At 42.9% G+C, this 15399-nt stretch overlaps 1 protein-coding gene across 3 annotated transcripts in view; it reads left to right on the forward strand.

Annotated features, from left to right (window-relative positions):
- CDH4 (cadherin 4) overlaps nucleotides 1–15399 on the forward strand; it is a 653967-nt gene that overhangs the window by 134035 nt on the left and 504533 nt on the right. The window contains exon 1 of one of the 3 annotated variants that reach the window (XM_008178578.4): nucleotides 974–1087. The exons of the other annotated variants lie outside the window; for them this stretch is intronic. The gene's annotated coding sequence lies outside the window, so the exon portion shown is untranslated. Of the gene's footprint in view, nucleotides 1–973; nucleotides 1088–15399 lie in introns of those variants that run through there. 3 annotated transcript variants of the gene reach the window in all.

The following is a 15399-nucleotide window of genomic DNA, read 5'->3' on the forward strand; positions in this document are numbered from 1 at the left end:
CCCATGCAGACACCCATTAAAGACAACAAAACCCTGCATGGAAGTCATCTCAGAAAGCTCCAATGGGTGGGAATCGTCTCTCTTGTTCTGTTTGTACAGCACTTAGCCCTGGTCCATGACTGCGGCTCCTAGGCTCTACCACAGTAAAAATAACAAGTAGCAAATCCCTTCATCTTGCTCAGTGGAACGTCAATGGAACTACTTGGATGAGTAAAGCCAGTAGAGTTTGAACCCATTTTAGAGCAGAGCAAAGGAGGGAGGCAGCATGTGGAGAGGACACGGATTATGGTAGTGAAGGATTGTGAGGTTTTCTTCTTGGATCTTCTTGTTCTTGTGTCACCTGTCTTCTGTCAATATATTATGCTGAAAGGGGCTAATGGCTGCCATCAAGAGGCAGGGGCATAGCCACAGGTGGGCGGACCACCCACTTAGCATCCAGACCCAAATCTGAGCAGGGGTGTAGTGCTGCCACAGCAGCCCAGAGCGTCACTCGGCCACCTGAAATCCAGGATGGAGCTATGCGCCCGCCCTTCAGAAAGCTACACTCCAGCAGCTCTACCTTGCCATTTTCTGAGCCGCCCCATGCGCGTGCCAACTCGGCAGTTGAAGCCCTGTGTCTGGAGGCACCAGGGCTAGGAAGAGAGCGTGGCGTCCGGGGAGAAGCTGAGTGAGCACAGTCTGTCATTGCCCGTCCACCTGAAAGTTGGGGCCCACCCAAATTTCCAATTCTAACTATGCCACCGTCCAGAGGGTCTTTGATTGGAAGATAATCGCAGATCTCGTTTAATACAATGGGTGCCAAACATTCTCTTTCAGGCTCTGTGGAAGAAGCAATTAAGTCCCTTTTATGTAGTGAAACGGCTGCAAACAATGGCAACTCTTGCCTCGGGCACTGGTTTGCATGGCAGGTCAGGATGGAGGGGTTTCCTGGTTGGAAATGCGGGGGCTTGGATGTTGGTTTGCATGCCTGTGTGTTAGAAGCTGAAAGCCAGCAGAAGCAGCTGTGAACATGACTCTGAGAGGAAACAGATAGAGAAAACTTCTTGGGCACATAACTCGATGGAGCGGAAGCCTTTGGGATTTCTGAGTAAGGAAACTGCCTTTTTGTTTGTTTCTTGTGTGTTCAGGGGAACAGGACTTTGTGTACATTTTCTGTAAACCAACAAGATTACACCAAAGATATTCCTGACTCACATCATCGATTTCTCATCCTAATGGAAACAAAGCTCTAAATATTGGCTGACTGCTCAGGCCAAAAGGGCAGCAATATTATAGACAGAGCAAATCAGCCAAAAGGGCATATTGGTGGAGAGGTTATCATTGGAAGGCTAATCAAAAGAAAAGGGGTTTGAAGGAGGAGAGTGCGTTTTCCTGGCACCCAGTATCAGTGAGGGCATTTCAGCTGTAGCAGGCAGCATGAAAAAAGAGGCACCAAATCACTTCTAGGGAAAATCTAGGAAACAAAGAGTCTCGAATTCACAGGATGGGGGAGACAAGCAGGGAAGTGACAGAAAACCAGAGAAAAGATGTAGGCAGGACAGAGCTGTGGAAAACCTGGATGGTGAAGTTGGGGGTAGAATTTGTTGCAGCAGATCTGATGTGATCAGAGCAGTGGGCGAGTGTTGACTCTAGGAACAGCATATTAGGAGGATTGGTACAAATTGAGTGTCAGAGATGGAAGAGTGGCTGCAGTAATTAAGGTGGGAGCAGGCCAGGGTATGTGGTGAGGCTCTCATGGAATTACTCAGTGTAGTAACTTGTGTGTAAAGTTAAACAGGTGTAACTCTTTGCAAAATCAGGACCCAAACTTTTCGAAGAAGGGATAAATTTCAGCAGTATTATGTAGGAAGAAGTATCAGGATTTGGCAGCACCATTCCCACTGCAAAACTGTTAAGCAACTGTCTGTTCTAGAAGTAAACCTGTGAAAAATAAAACCATTTTCTTTGTACTTCACCGAGCCAATTAAAAAAAACAAAGAAAAAGAAAAAGCAGGGAACCCTTCCTACATGTATTAGAAATCTGTTTTAAAATCTGTTAACTTCCTTCAACAGAAAATATATACTTATGTTACTGTAATGTTTTCTCATTCGTTTCATCTAAAATATGTGAAACCTGCTGTTTCCTAAATAAGTAAAAGCAGATGGGGCAGACTTAAGTGCTAGGTTTTGCTGATCGCTTCAGTTCTGTTAATTCAGTTCTCACCTACTTTAATGCCATTATGTTTGAGATCTGCTTGAAAGTCTCAATTTGGCAGCCCTCACAGCTGCAGCATAGACTGGGAGAGTTGATAAAATAGTTTTTAAAATAAATTTTGAGAAGTAGTAAAAGTTTTATTTCATCTTACTGATCTTTGTTCTATTTTGCTTTATTTTGTTTTTGACCAGAACCTTAATTCTGACATGACCTATAACACACCCCTGTAATGTATATTCCAGTATTGCCAACCTCAAGATTTCAAAAATCATGAGATTAGTTTAAAGATTATTTTAATAATAAATTTGAAGTGATTCTTATTTGTTTCCTGGTTTCCAAGTCTTCAGGGTGTGGTCACTTCAAGTTCTAAAGCAGTGTTTCCCAAATTTGGGGCGCCGCTTGTGTAGAGAAAGCCCCCTGGCAGGCCGGGCCGGTTTGTTTACCTGCCCCGTCCGCAGGTCCAGCCGATCGCGGCTCCCTCGGCCTGCGCCGCTTCCAGCAGCTCTCATTGGCCTGGAGCAGCGAACTGCAGCCAGTGGGAGCCACGATCGACCGGACGTGTGGACGCAGCAGGTAAACAAATCGGCCCGGCCCGACAGGAGGCTTTCCCTACACGAGCATCATCCCAAGTTTGGGAAACACTGTTCTAAAGCCTTTCTTCACAATTCAGAAGGCCTAGAAATGTACTTAAAAAAAAAAAAGAAAGAAAGGTAAGATTCTCATGCAATCTGTCACATCCACGAGCTGTCATGACACTCACTACAAGAGAGTTGACAATACTGATATTCAGTAAGGCTAACAGAATTCTCTGGAATGCAGTTCTTTAAATGGTTTTCTGAACCAAACCCTGCAGTTGTATTTGCAGGACCTGGAGACAAGCTAGTCCTTTCAGGTTTCATTGGATAGCTGAGTTTGTAACAAGCCCCAGAACCTCTTTTTGAGATGTCTTTGGAGAGGGATTGTCCTTACATGTGTTGGAAAGGAGTGGACAGTGGTCTGTGGATGGAGACAGGCTAGCTGCAAGGAGGGAGTGTCCCAATTGTATGAACAACCCCAGTTCTAATGTTTCATGAGCACAGATATATTGAACCTCAAATCCTGGCCATAGGGAAGTTGGTGGCCAAACCCCCATTGACTTCAGTAGGGCCAGGATTTTACCCTAATGCTCCATCAGAATGGACTTGAGCATTGATGCAAATATCTTGTACAGGGTAAAATTGATTGAGGGACTGAGGGTGGGGGGGCGGGCTCCTCTTCAGCATGGAGTATGCATCCTCTGCTAGGATCATCCGGGTATCTCTCACTTAATCAATTCCTCATCAAGGCAGGGGCCATGGGCATTGGTACCATCTCGGTCTCATCTGTTCTGCCTATGGCAACACAATCGTTTTATCTTCTGAGTAATGAAATCCTTAACTCAAATTATTGGGTTCAATATAGGAGTATCTGGGTGAAACTTCATGACCTGTGATAAACAGGAAGTCAGACCCAGATGATAAAATGGTCCCTTTTGGCCGTAAACTCTGAGAAATTGTGTTTCTGGCATTATGATGGATATGACAATATCCTGCAATATCCTGGGACAAACCTTGTGGAATTAAGGTAAACCTTACTGAATTAAGTTGAAGTATTTTAGGAATCCATTGTATTAAAAATGCAGTTGTTTATTTACTGTTATGGGATTACATAGAACTTCTTTAGGAGAAAGGACAGGATTAATGCAATCTCTGGGAAGTATTAGGCACTTCAGTGGACTTCTGGGGACAATACTTCTGAAATCGATTTCCTGGGAAATACTTCAGGTGAGGGGAATGCAAATTACCTACCTCTGGCAGTGGGGTCCTTCGGAAGCTGTGCTTTGAGCAGACACCCATTGTCTGACTCATTGCCTATTCATGGTCTCATCAAGGACCCAAACTGAATAACTGAGTGACTCAGAGTCATGAGTGTTCTTGTTCTGAGCAAAGGAAACAACAGGAAAACCATGTTGGGGTGTGAAGGAGTGCTCACCTGCCAGAGCCCATGTTGGAGTTGGGGTGATCCCTGGCAAATTTATTAGCATGCATGGAGATTTATTTATTGTTTTAGTATGTTTTCTCTCTATTGCTGTTACCTTAAGAATAAAATGTGCTTGCTTAGAAAGAGCTGTGTGGTAGATTAACTATGGTCTTTACACGGTCTCTAATGAGAAGGCAAGAGAAGTCTACTTAGGCAGCCTGTCTGTTGTTGGAGTGGGGTTATCACAGTATAGAGAGGGGACTGTGTGGCCTGGGAATACCCTGGTCAGAAAAGAGAGAGAGAGAGAGAGAGACATGTGTCTCCACTCAAGAGACGCAACGGCTGGGAGCCGTAAGCTGAGAGTGAGCGCCCTTGCTGGATCATAGAGGGGGAATACAGGTGCAGTTGCCCTGAACTGTGGCACACATAATCAACTGTGAATGAAATGAATAGCTATACTTTTTATAGAGTAACATTTTTTGCTATTTAAGCCTTCCTCTGTCTTTATATGCAGTAGATCAAATAAATTCCCAAATTATTTTGTGCTGGGAAAATCACCCTAGAGTTAAACTATGACTTTACCGTTCTATATATTCTTTTCTCATATGTGTATATCGAAAATACTTCAGCCTTAAATTTTATCTTCCTTGAAGAATTAGATTTGCCATCTGGTAGTCATGGGTTAAACTAAGACAAACTTCTCATTCCTGCTGACTGAACTGTGAGGGTTCTTTTCCCCACTCCCCCTCCTGTTTTGTTTCAATCCAACTGTTTTAGTGAGAAAAGCAACAAATAGCCAAGATGGGACTGGGCTCCCATTAGCAGGACCCTGAATTTATCTAAAGATGTGTGATGAGAACAGCAGGGGTGGATAGCTCTGAAGTTCTCCCTTCATTGCACTTGCTGTATCTGTTCAGTTTCATTTATGTGCACAATGCCCATGGAACTAATACGTTTTAAGATAGTGGAGCAACTTGCATTTTCTTAATGGGACTCGTGATAGTCAACAGTGCAGGTCTTTGGAAAGTGTTAGTGTAATGAAAGCTCTTTATGATTGGCATTACATCTTCTTGGTTGCCTTAAAGGCTCTCTGCCAGATGCACTACATGGAAAACAGTTTAAAAAGGGACATGGATTCAAAATAACTAGCTATTTGATTGCTCTCTTTCAAAACCATTGTGAATCCGGAAGGCTTCATCACTAGTTAACAGCATTTAGAGTTCTAAAGTAGTTCATTATAGAAAATTAGTGGAGAGCCTTCATCTGAAGGGATCAGGCTTGAACATTTTCAAGATATTGTAAGCTGCAAGGCACAACTTTTAGTTGGGATTTGATGCAAGGTAATAACTGCTTTGCGATTAATTTAAATTTATTCCAATTGCAGTTAGTTTTCAGCTTGTCTCTGTTAAAGAGAGACTTGTCTGGCATGGGACAAAATATTTTAGGGTGCAGATATTTTCCACTACAGAATGGGGAGTCAAATTTTCCATTGATGCAAATCAGCTGAGCACCATTGATTTCAATAGAGCTGTGCCAGCTTACGTCACCTCATCCTGTATTTAGTAGCTTCACCTGTGGAACTCAGTGAGATTATCGCACATAGAGTGGCTACAAAATCAAGCCCTTAGTTATGGGTACAACAAATTAGTCCCATCTTTATCCAAACAGACGGCAGTAAAACCGGAGTAGTGCTCTTAGAATAATGTTGAACATCAGATTTGTTACTGTGTTTCTTTTCAAAGGAACTAAAATGTGGTCTCTTACTGATAAATATAAATGAGTAGGCCAGTGAATTTGCATGAAATCATACCTTTTTAAAGATGCAAATTGAAAATTAAGCCTCAAAACAATAGAATTCTCCTGGGTCTTTCAGAAAGCATTGTACATTGCTCATCAGACTCTGATGCCCGGTTGGAAAAAAAATTATTTCACAATGAGCTCCATGAGAAAGCTTCTGGAGCTAGTTTCTGTTCTGGGTCCAGGATACTCTGTTGAAAATATTGTATAGTCATTTTCAAAATCTGGAAAACCTATTTAGGAAAAATACCTTTATGGGGAAGAACAGGACTGTAAGAGTTGAATTGATGACACTTGGTCTGGGGCTATACATTAAAATCCAAACACTGGCTGTGGATTCATAATTGGAGAGAGCCTAATTCTGATCTCTATTTGCCTCCCAGTTGTCTCTCAAACCTAATGGCAAATTGGTTTTTGTCTCTCCTCACTAAGAACAACTTCCCTCCTTCCATGCTTTGGATGAGGATTTACTGAGCTCCTCTGTGACATCATCTAACTGCTGTCTCTGTGTTTTGAGAGCATCTCCTAAAATAAAAGAGAAAAGGAGGAATCTGATTTGGAGCTACTCCATTAGCCTCCCACCCCCCCAAAAAGAGAGGATTTTAATTAAACTGAAGCAGTTCCTCAAGTGACAAGCCCCAAGTGGAAGAGAGACTGATATAAATATGTGAGAAATAGCCTTTTTACGGAATTATGGTCACATAGGCAAAGGGAGAAAATCCTTTAAGCTGTTTTATTCTCTTGGAAACACAGTTTGCATTAGCAAGGCTCCTATGAGGTAGCTTACTGCTGTGGTGTCCTGTTTCTTCCAATGACTGCCACTCTTCATGGGAGATGAGTGCTCTACAAATGTGGGAGTGCCGATAACAATGGATTTAAAAATGTAAATCCTAAAGGTAAGCTGGAAATGTCTTACAAGCGTCCAGTTGGCCATTGAGTATGTTTGAAATGAATCTCAAGGTTGAATTTTAAAATATTCTCAGTGTTTGATCTTTATAGCACATTGCCAATAAAATAAGATATTTAGAGGCAATGTATTTTGCTTTTGTGCGATATAAAAGTTCATGTTTAGTCGCGCATGGCAACTGCTGATCACAGAAAGCAACTAAGCTATGAGAGAAGAAGAGCTGAGTGTAATTTTGATTGTAGGTGAAAGATTCCCATTACCTGCCATGTCATATTCATGGGGTTTTTGTGCTTGTGGATAGCTGCAGTTTATCACAGATTAAATTTAAATGTGCAGTGTGCCCTGGACAATCCTGGAAAGAAGTCAGTAGTTAATGCTGCAAAGACTCATTAGAAAACCATTCAGCACATCTCTAATTCACCTGGTTATAAATTCCATTCATTGACAGTTTGTTAATAAAAATGACCCTCTAATAGGTAACTTCAATTCAGACACCAGGTTGAGTAATTTTTCTCTTTGTGCAGCTGAAATATTAATAACCCTAAAGTGTTATAAGTACATCGGTATGTTATTGCACAGTGCTAGTAGCAAAGGAGACGACTGGTTTAGTAAATGTGGCTTTGCTGCTTGTTTTTCACTGTAACAGAGACTTGCTTTTAACTTGCAAATTCCAAAGTCAATTCCAGGTCAAATACAGGTATTCTTACAAAATGAAAGGTAAAGGGATGCAGATCTCGTTTATATACTGTTGTTTTCTTCAATAAAAAGTGCACTTCAATCTGTCTTTGAAACACGCTTGTCTTTTTTCTGCAGATCAATGTTTAGCTTAGGAGCCTATCACGACCCATCATCACATCAATAAGATATCTGTGTGTGAAAGTGAAACACCTCTGTGTGAAACACAATACGCTGCAGCCTTCTCTTCTCTGTAACCTATCCCTGAGCACTAGGTCAAACGACTGATTGACTCCTGGGTGCATTCAGTCAATCACAGCAGATTCCCATGGTTGAGATAGACAGGGATGGGGCATAGTGCAGCTTCCCTTGAATCAATTTCAGAAAGACTGTTTCACTTTTTAAATACTCCAATTTAAAGTGTTTAGTTCTAATGAAGTTAATACATTGTGCTTAGAATTTAATTGACGGGGCATATGAGATGGAACCCGCTCCCAACTCCTCCCTCCACCCTCAAATGTGATTTCAAATGATTGGGGAGCTATAGGTTTAAGTAAAATGAAACATAATAACTCTCTAATTCCAAATGATATGTATGCCCAGAAATTTTTAAAGTAATGGTAATAGTTCACCAGCTTTTGAGAAATATATTAAAGATTTATACATTTTTAAGGCCAGAAGGGTGTGTTAGATCGGGGTTCTCAGCCTTTTTCTTTCTGAGTCCCCTCTTCCCCCCCCCCCGCTATAAAAACTCCATGGCCCACCTGTGCCACAACAACTGTTTTTCTGCAAATAAAAGCCAGGTCCAGTGTTAGCAGGTGCAGGGCCCCACGCCAGGATGTGAATTGTCTCGCGCACCTCCCGCCACAACTCCGCCCCGGCCCCGCCACAACTCCACCCCCTCCCTGGCCCATTGGATGCCTCCCCAAATCCCCGCCATGGCCCCCTGGCCCCGCCCCCTCCCTGGCCCATTGGATCCCTCCCCAAATCCCTGCTCTGGCCCCGCGTCTTCCCCAAGCACGCTGCATTCCTCCTCCTCACCCCACCCTCCCAGGCTTGCGCTGATCAGCTGTATGGCAGCGCCAGCGCTGGAGGGAGGGGGGAGAAGCAGGACGCAGCTTTTTTTTTTTTTTTTTCCCCACTCCGCCGGCAGTTGCGGGGCCCTCTTAGGCGCGGGGCCCCATTCCGGGGAATTGGCCGAATGGGCTTAAAGCCGGCCCTGAGTGTTAGCAAGCAATGCAATTGCCTGAGGCTGCATGCCACAAGGGCCCCTGCGAAGCTAAGGCCTTGGCTACACTGGGGCTTTACAGCGCTGCAACTTTCTCGCTCAGGGGTGTGAAAAAACACCTTTCTGAGCGCTGCAAGTCACAGAGCTGTACAGCGCCAGTGTAAACAGTGCCCCAGTGCTGGGAGCCGTGCTCCAAGCACTGTAAGCTAATCCCCTCGTGGAGGTGGACCACACTCGCACTTCAAAGCGCTGCCGCGAGTGTAGCCAAGCCCTGAGTTGCTCAGGCTTTGGCTTCAGCCCTGGGTGGCAGGGCTCAGGGCCCCAGGCTTCAGCCCCATGCAGTGAGGCTTCGGCTTTCTGCTCTGGGCCCCACTAAGTCTAACACTGCCCATGCTTGGTGGACCCCCTGAAGTCTGCTTGCAGCCCACCCAGGCGGCCCCGGACCCTGTGTGTTAGATCATAGACTTCCAGCATAACACAGGCCATAGAAACTCACTGAATAATTCCTGCCTCAAACCCACATATATAAGAAAACAGTTTTGATAAAAAAGCGATCATTATGCATTTTTAAAGCATCACCATTGTTCTAGGCTTGAGTTTAATTTACTCAGGGGCTAAACCAAACCTACGGCTTGTTTGATCCATCAATACCCCAATTTTGATGCCAACGTTTATAGTCCATTTGCTCCATCATCCATAGTTAGAACAGGAGTTTCCAGGTGTGGGGAAGTTGTCGGCTGCTGTTTATTTTCTAGTGTGTGTATTTAGTCTTAAAAGGAAAGGTTAGTTGAGCATTTGGAATTACTCGATATTGTTAAGCTTGTACATATCTGAACAATTAAGTGCGTCACTAGTTTTATTGCAGCATACAGTATCACAATGGCTGGAGGGAACAAAAGCAAAATTTTACTTTAGGAAACCCACCCATTGACTTGATTGGAAATCATGTTCTTTGAAACAAACAAATTAATCATCGTCTTCTTAATACACCAGGCAAGTGTTCATCCAAAAGTCAACTCCTTTATTACCCTCATTCTGTATTCAGTGTGGTTTCTTAGTCTGACTTGCTCCTGACACCATTTTCCTCTTTTTTTTTTTTTTTTACCCCCGTTCTTCTTCCCAGCACACAGATGCACCTTTAGTAAATTTGGGAATATGGGAGTGCTTTTTAAAACTGAAGTTTACACAAGCACGGTACATAATTTATACATAGATCATCGGCAGTTAGCTTTTAGTAAGGAAAATATAAATTGCCCAGTATGCAAAACACTGAAAATGTGTATGAACCAATATTTTTATGAGCATTACTGTAAGCCACAGCTGAGTGGAATGAAATGCTGTTTAACTTTGTTACAAAACATATGTTTAAACAGGAAATCCTTCCGCATTAATTTTCATTTTCAGCTGTCAACACATACCAATCTTCACTGACTGTCAGAATTCACATCAATATCTAACACAGCAGCAAAGGAGCACATGGTGGGCTGGGGAGAAAACTCTTTCATTCTAAGTGATGGTATTATTATCATTATTGTTATTTATTAATATTTTATGTTCACCTCTTGAACTGTTAGCTCCTCTGGAATTGTACTAATTACACATGCTTAGTTAGGTTTCAGAGTAACAGCCGTGTTAGTCTGTATCCGCAAAAAGAAGAACAGGAGTACTTGTGGCACCTTAGAGACTAACAAATTTATTAGAGCATAAGCTTTCGTGGACTACAGCCCACTTCTTCGGATGCATATAGAATGGAACATATATTGAGGAGATATATATATACACACATACAGAGAGCATAAACAGGTGGGAGTTGTCTTACCAACTCTGAGAGGCCAATTAATTAAGAGAAAAAAAACTTTTGAAGTGATAATCAAGCTAGCCCAGTACAGACAGTTTGATAATAAGTGTGAGAGTACTTACAAGGGGAGATAGAGTCAATGTTTGTAATGGCTCAGCCATTCCCAGTCCTTATTCAAACCGGAGTTGATTGTGTCTAGTTTGCATATCAATTCTAGCTCAGCAGTCTCTCTTTGGAGTCTGTTTTTGAAGTTTTTCTGTTGTAATATAGCCACCCGCAGGTCTGTCACTGAATGACCAGACAGGTTAAAGTGTTCTCCCACTGGTTTTTGAGTATTTTGATTCCTGATGTCAGATTTGTGTCCATTAATTCTTTTGCGTAGAGACTGTCCGGTTTGGCCAATGTACATGGCAGAGGGGCATTGCTTAGTTAGTGACATCATATGATGTCCAAAAATGCTGGAGATGTACCATGTTATGAATATGCTCTACAAGGTTAACTTATATACAGGATAGTAGTGAGAGAGAAAGCATGCCAGATTTTGAATTTCACATGCCCTACTATTACATAAAGTGCTCTTTGGTATTCTGGTGGCTCAGATAGGGTTGTATGATGATAAAAGCTTTCAGTGGTGCACGGTGTCAGCTGGGTCAAGGTAACAGGACGCAGAAGTAACTTGATTTTCATCTCTACAAGTTGTGGTTTGGAGGAGCAATAACTATACCACAGCTTTGTTGCGTGTGATGCACCATATTTAAGCTCTCAAAGAATTCTAATAGATTAGAGACGGACCCATTTTCCTTTACAGAACCTGTGCTGTTTGTTACTAACATGTTATATTCGTAGAGGAGCCATTAACATCATCATCACACCAAGTCTGGCTAATTTGGACTGTTCCTCTGTCTGTGGTGATGTTTGACGTTGCTGTCCGGAACGGTGGAATGTGCCTGACAAAATATGCTGCAGGTAGATTTTTGAAATCTCACATTCAACTACCATGGTGCTACTCGCTGAAAACACTTATTGACACGAATGTGATAAGTAACCACAATTCATAATTTAACTGACAATATTGATAGTTTCTTGGAGAAACAAATGACCATGGTTACATTGCATCCAGTATTTCATAGAATCATAGACTATCAGGGTTGGAAGGGATCTCAGGAGGTCATCTAGTCCAACCCCCTGCTCAAAGCAGGACCAATCCCCAACTAAATCATCCCAGCCAGGGCTTTGTCAAGCCTGACCTTAAAAACCTCTAAGGAAGGAGATTCCACCACCTCCCTAGGTAACCCATTCCAGTGCTCCTCGTGAAAAAGTTTTTCCTAATATCCAACCTAAACCTCCCCCACTGCAACTTGAGACCATTGCTCCTTGTTCTGTCATCTGTGGTATACTTACTGCTCCTCCAAACCACAACTTGTAGAGATGAAAATCAAGTTACTTCTGCGTCCTGTTACCTTGACCCAGCTGACACCGTGCACCACTGAAAGCTTTTATCATCATACAACCCTATCTGAGCCACCAGAATACCAAAGAGCACTTTATGTAATAGTAGGGCATGTGAAATTCAAAATCCACTGAGAACAGTCTAGTTCCATCCTCTTTGGAACCCCCTTTCAGGTAGTTGAAAGCAGCTATCAAATCCCCCCTCATTCTTCTCCTCTGCAGACTAAACAATCCCAGTTCCCTCAACCTCTCCTCATAAGTCATGTGCTCCAGCCCCCTAATCATTTTTGTTGCTCTCCGCTGGACTCTTTCCAATTTTTCCACATCCTTCTTGTAGTGTGGGGCCCAAAACTGGACACAGTACTCCAGATGAGGCCTCACCAATGTCGAATAGAGGGGAATGATCACGTCCCTCGATCTGCTGGCAATTTCATAGTCTTCAAAAAGGCTTTTCTGAGTTTTTGGCTTTTCTTAGGTTCTAAAGGCAAAAGAACAGTTCTGGTTTTCCAGCTGATTGATATTAACTCAACCAGTATCCACAATTAAAACCACTTACAGTAGAAATTCGTATAGTAGAATTTTTATTGTTGCAATATTTCAACGCAACTCATTATGAACCATCCTGCAGCAGAAGAGGGATTGTTTAGAGGTGATAGATTATAAATTGAGTCTTGCCCACTTAAGTTCCAACCACATTGCAGCAGTGTTTCATGATATTATTTGTTAGGACAATTTCAGAGCTCAGCACTGTTCCTCTTTAATCAGCTATCCAGAGGCTTCCCTTCAACATACCTGTGAGAGCTGATACCTGTGGATTATGATTTAAGTTTCCTCTGCAGTGTGGTGCCACTATGCAGGGTCAAACCCAAGAAGACAGGGTTCTGAATTGGTTTAATTTATTTATAGCATGTAACCACTGATTAGCAGACTCCACAATACCATGCAAACTTTTGCAAGGGGATTTTATAATGAACACTTCACAAGATGATTTCTGACTCTTTCTGGCTTGGCAGCCACGTGCAAGAGGGCTTCATGCCGGATCAGCAGCTGAGCAGCTATTTTCCTCTCCCTCGTTAGACAATTTGCTTTTGCCCACCTATGTTCCTCGTATTACTTTTTTTACTGCTGCTGCTAAAGTCTCTTTGTCACTGCTGAACTTGTTTCTGCTACTGCTAATCTAAATCTGACCAAGATTTGGGTTTCCATTAGGGATATCTGTTTCCTCTTCCTCCCCTACTTTTTTTTTTCTTTTTCTTTCTCTACGATACGTGCCCTTTATGTCTGCAGGTTGGTAATACATTTGTGTTTGATGCTCTCTGTATTTGACAGTTTTCTTCTGGTATTTAACTTGATGGAAATATTTGTCACAGTATCTGTATTTGTTTGTCAGCTGTGTTTGTCATAGGAGATTTCTCTCTCTCTCTCATGGTATGTATCTTACTGCCTGTAATATTTTTATTCCCTCAAATGGTTTTATTCCCAGCATTAGTCTCATTTTAGTCTTATCCTTAGGTTTATTTTATATCTCTTAATGCTCTTCTTAAATTGGCTAATTGCAGATTGCTTATTCACTGGGGCTGGATTGTCACAGCCCTTCCTTGGCTTCTAGGGTTTCCCGCTTCCCCCCTGCTCAGATTGCATGCAACTCTTGCTGTTTGTGTATGTGTTGTGGGGAGAGATGAGGTTGCTTTCCCATTATTTCCCCCTGCAAGCAAGTGGGTGGAAGGAGGCAAAAAATAGGTGGAACCCTGGCTTTGTCCCTCATACTCACCAGCCAGAATAGCAGATTGGTTGCACAGGAAGGAATAAACTTCTCCACCAAAAGTGTTGAAGTAATTTATTCTCCCAAGCCGGGAGCAGAGAAGGAATGGGGACTCTCGGGGTATGTCTACATTGGAATAAAACACCCACAGCTGGCCCATGTCACCTCACTTGGGCTTGCCGGGCTCAGGCTGAGGGGTCATAAAGCTGCAGTGTGCCCAAGGGTTCCAGAGCCCGGGCTCCAGCCCGAGCCCAGATGTCTACACTTCAATTTTATAGCCCAAGCCCCCCAAACCAAAGTCAGCTGACACGAGCCAACCGTGGGTATTTTATTGCAATGCAGACAAACCCTCTGTGTCTGAGATTGTTCTCCGGTCTGCTCCTAGAGTGGGTAAGCTATGTGCTGGCCTCCATTTAGGGTAGACTGTAAAATTACAACCTACCCCAAGAAGCTCTGTCAATAGGCTTGTGGCATAGGGTCACTTCTTATAGAATACTTGAGAAATGTGGAGTGTTAGTGTTCAGCAGCCCGGTGACAAGCCCCGGCTCCGGCTTCTGCTCAGCTATGTCCCAGGTGTACTGCATCGCTTTGAATTTCATTTACTGCGCATGTGAGAACCACAGAATAACGCTCTCTTACTTAATGTGTCTGTATTGTCCTGCTGCAAAAAGCTAGTACATCTTGGCTTACTCTGCATATGCTTGCTTTTATGTCCCCCCCCCTTCCCCCCCAGCCTTCTTCTCTTTTCTCCTTGTTGGGCTGCATATCTCTTTGGGGCAGGGACCACGTCTTCCTCTGTATATGTGTAACCTACTAGTCAGCATATGCTACCTGTCCCCTTCTGTAACGAGTCCACAGAGAATGCAAGCCTGTTACTGCTCTTAGCTAGAGAGAGCCTGGCTCTTTAGTTCCAGCGGCAGAGATGTATGCTTTTAGCTCTGGAGGAACCCTGGTTAATCAAGCTGGTGGCTGTTACATATGTACAGCACTGAGCACACTTTGGTGCTATTTAAAGAAAATATATTAATACAGAGGTCCAGCTGATTTGGACACGTTGCATTCCATGGGATTCTTCCCTTTGATGGTTGCACACCATGTAATGGCATTCGTGATGTGCACCTGCTTTCTGGCCTAGCGTGGTGCTCATTTTCCCCCATTATGCACTTTTTGGCTCACGTTGGGAGGACTGGGACCACGTTGCATTGGAAAGAACATGGTTTGACATTCAGTTGTTTTTTCAAAGATGGGGTTTAACTCTGGAGTGACACTTGAGAGTTACAGCAAATGTAACAATGCCACCTAAAGAAGGTGCCAAGAAAGAAGGAAATAATCATTTCATTATGAACAGTGTGTGGTAAATTCTGTTCAAATTAGAGCAAGGAGCAATGCCAGATTTAAAAACAAAAAATCTGCCAAAGATTTAAGAGTAGATTCAAGATTTTTTTTGAAAAAAAAAAACATCCTGTCATGGGATGAAAGCTGTAGAGCCCAAGATGTCCAAATTAGTCGTGGTGGCAGCAAATGTGAGAAGAACACATAAGTAGGTTCAAGAAAGCTAGTATTTACCTCCCCCCATTGAATATTTACAGAT

This window comes from Chrysemys picta, chromosome 13 (assembly GCF_011386835.1).
Source record: "Chrysemys picta bellii isolate R12L10 chromosome 13, ASM1138683v2, whole genome shotgun sequence".
Classification (NCBI taxonomy): domain Eukaryota; kingdom Metazoa; phylum Chordata; order Testudines; family Emydidae; genus Chrysemys; species Chrysemys picta.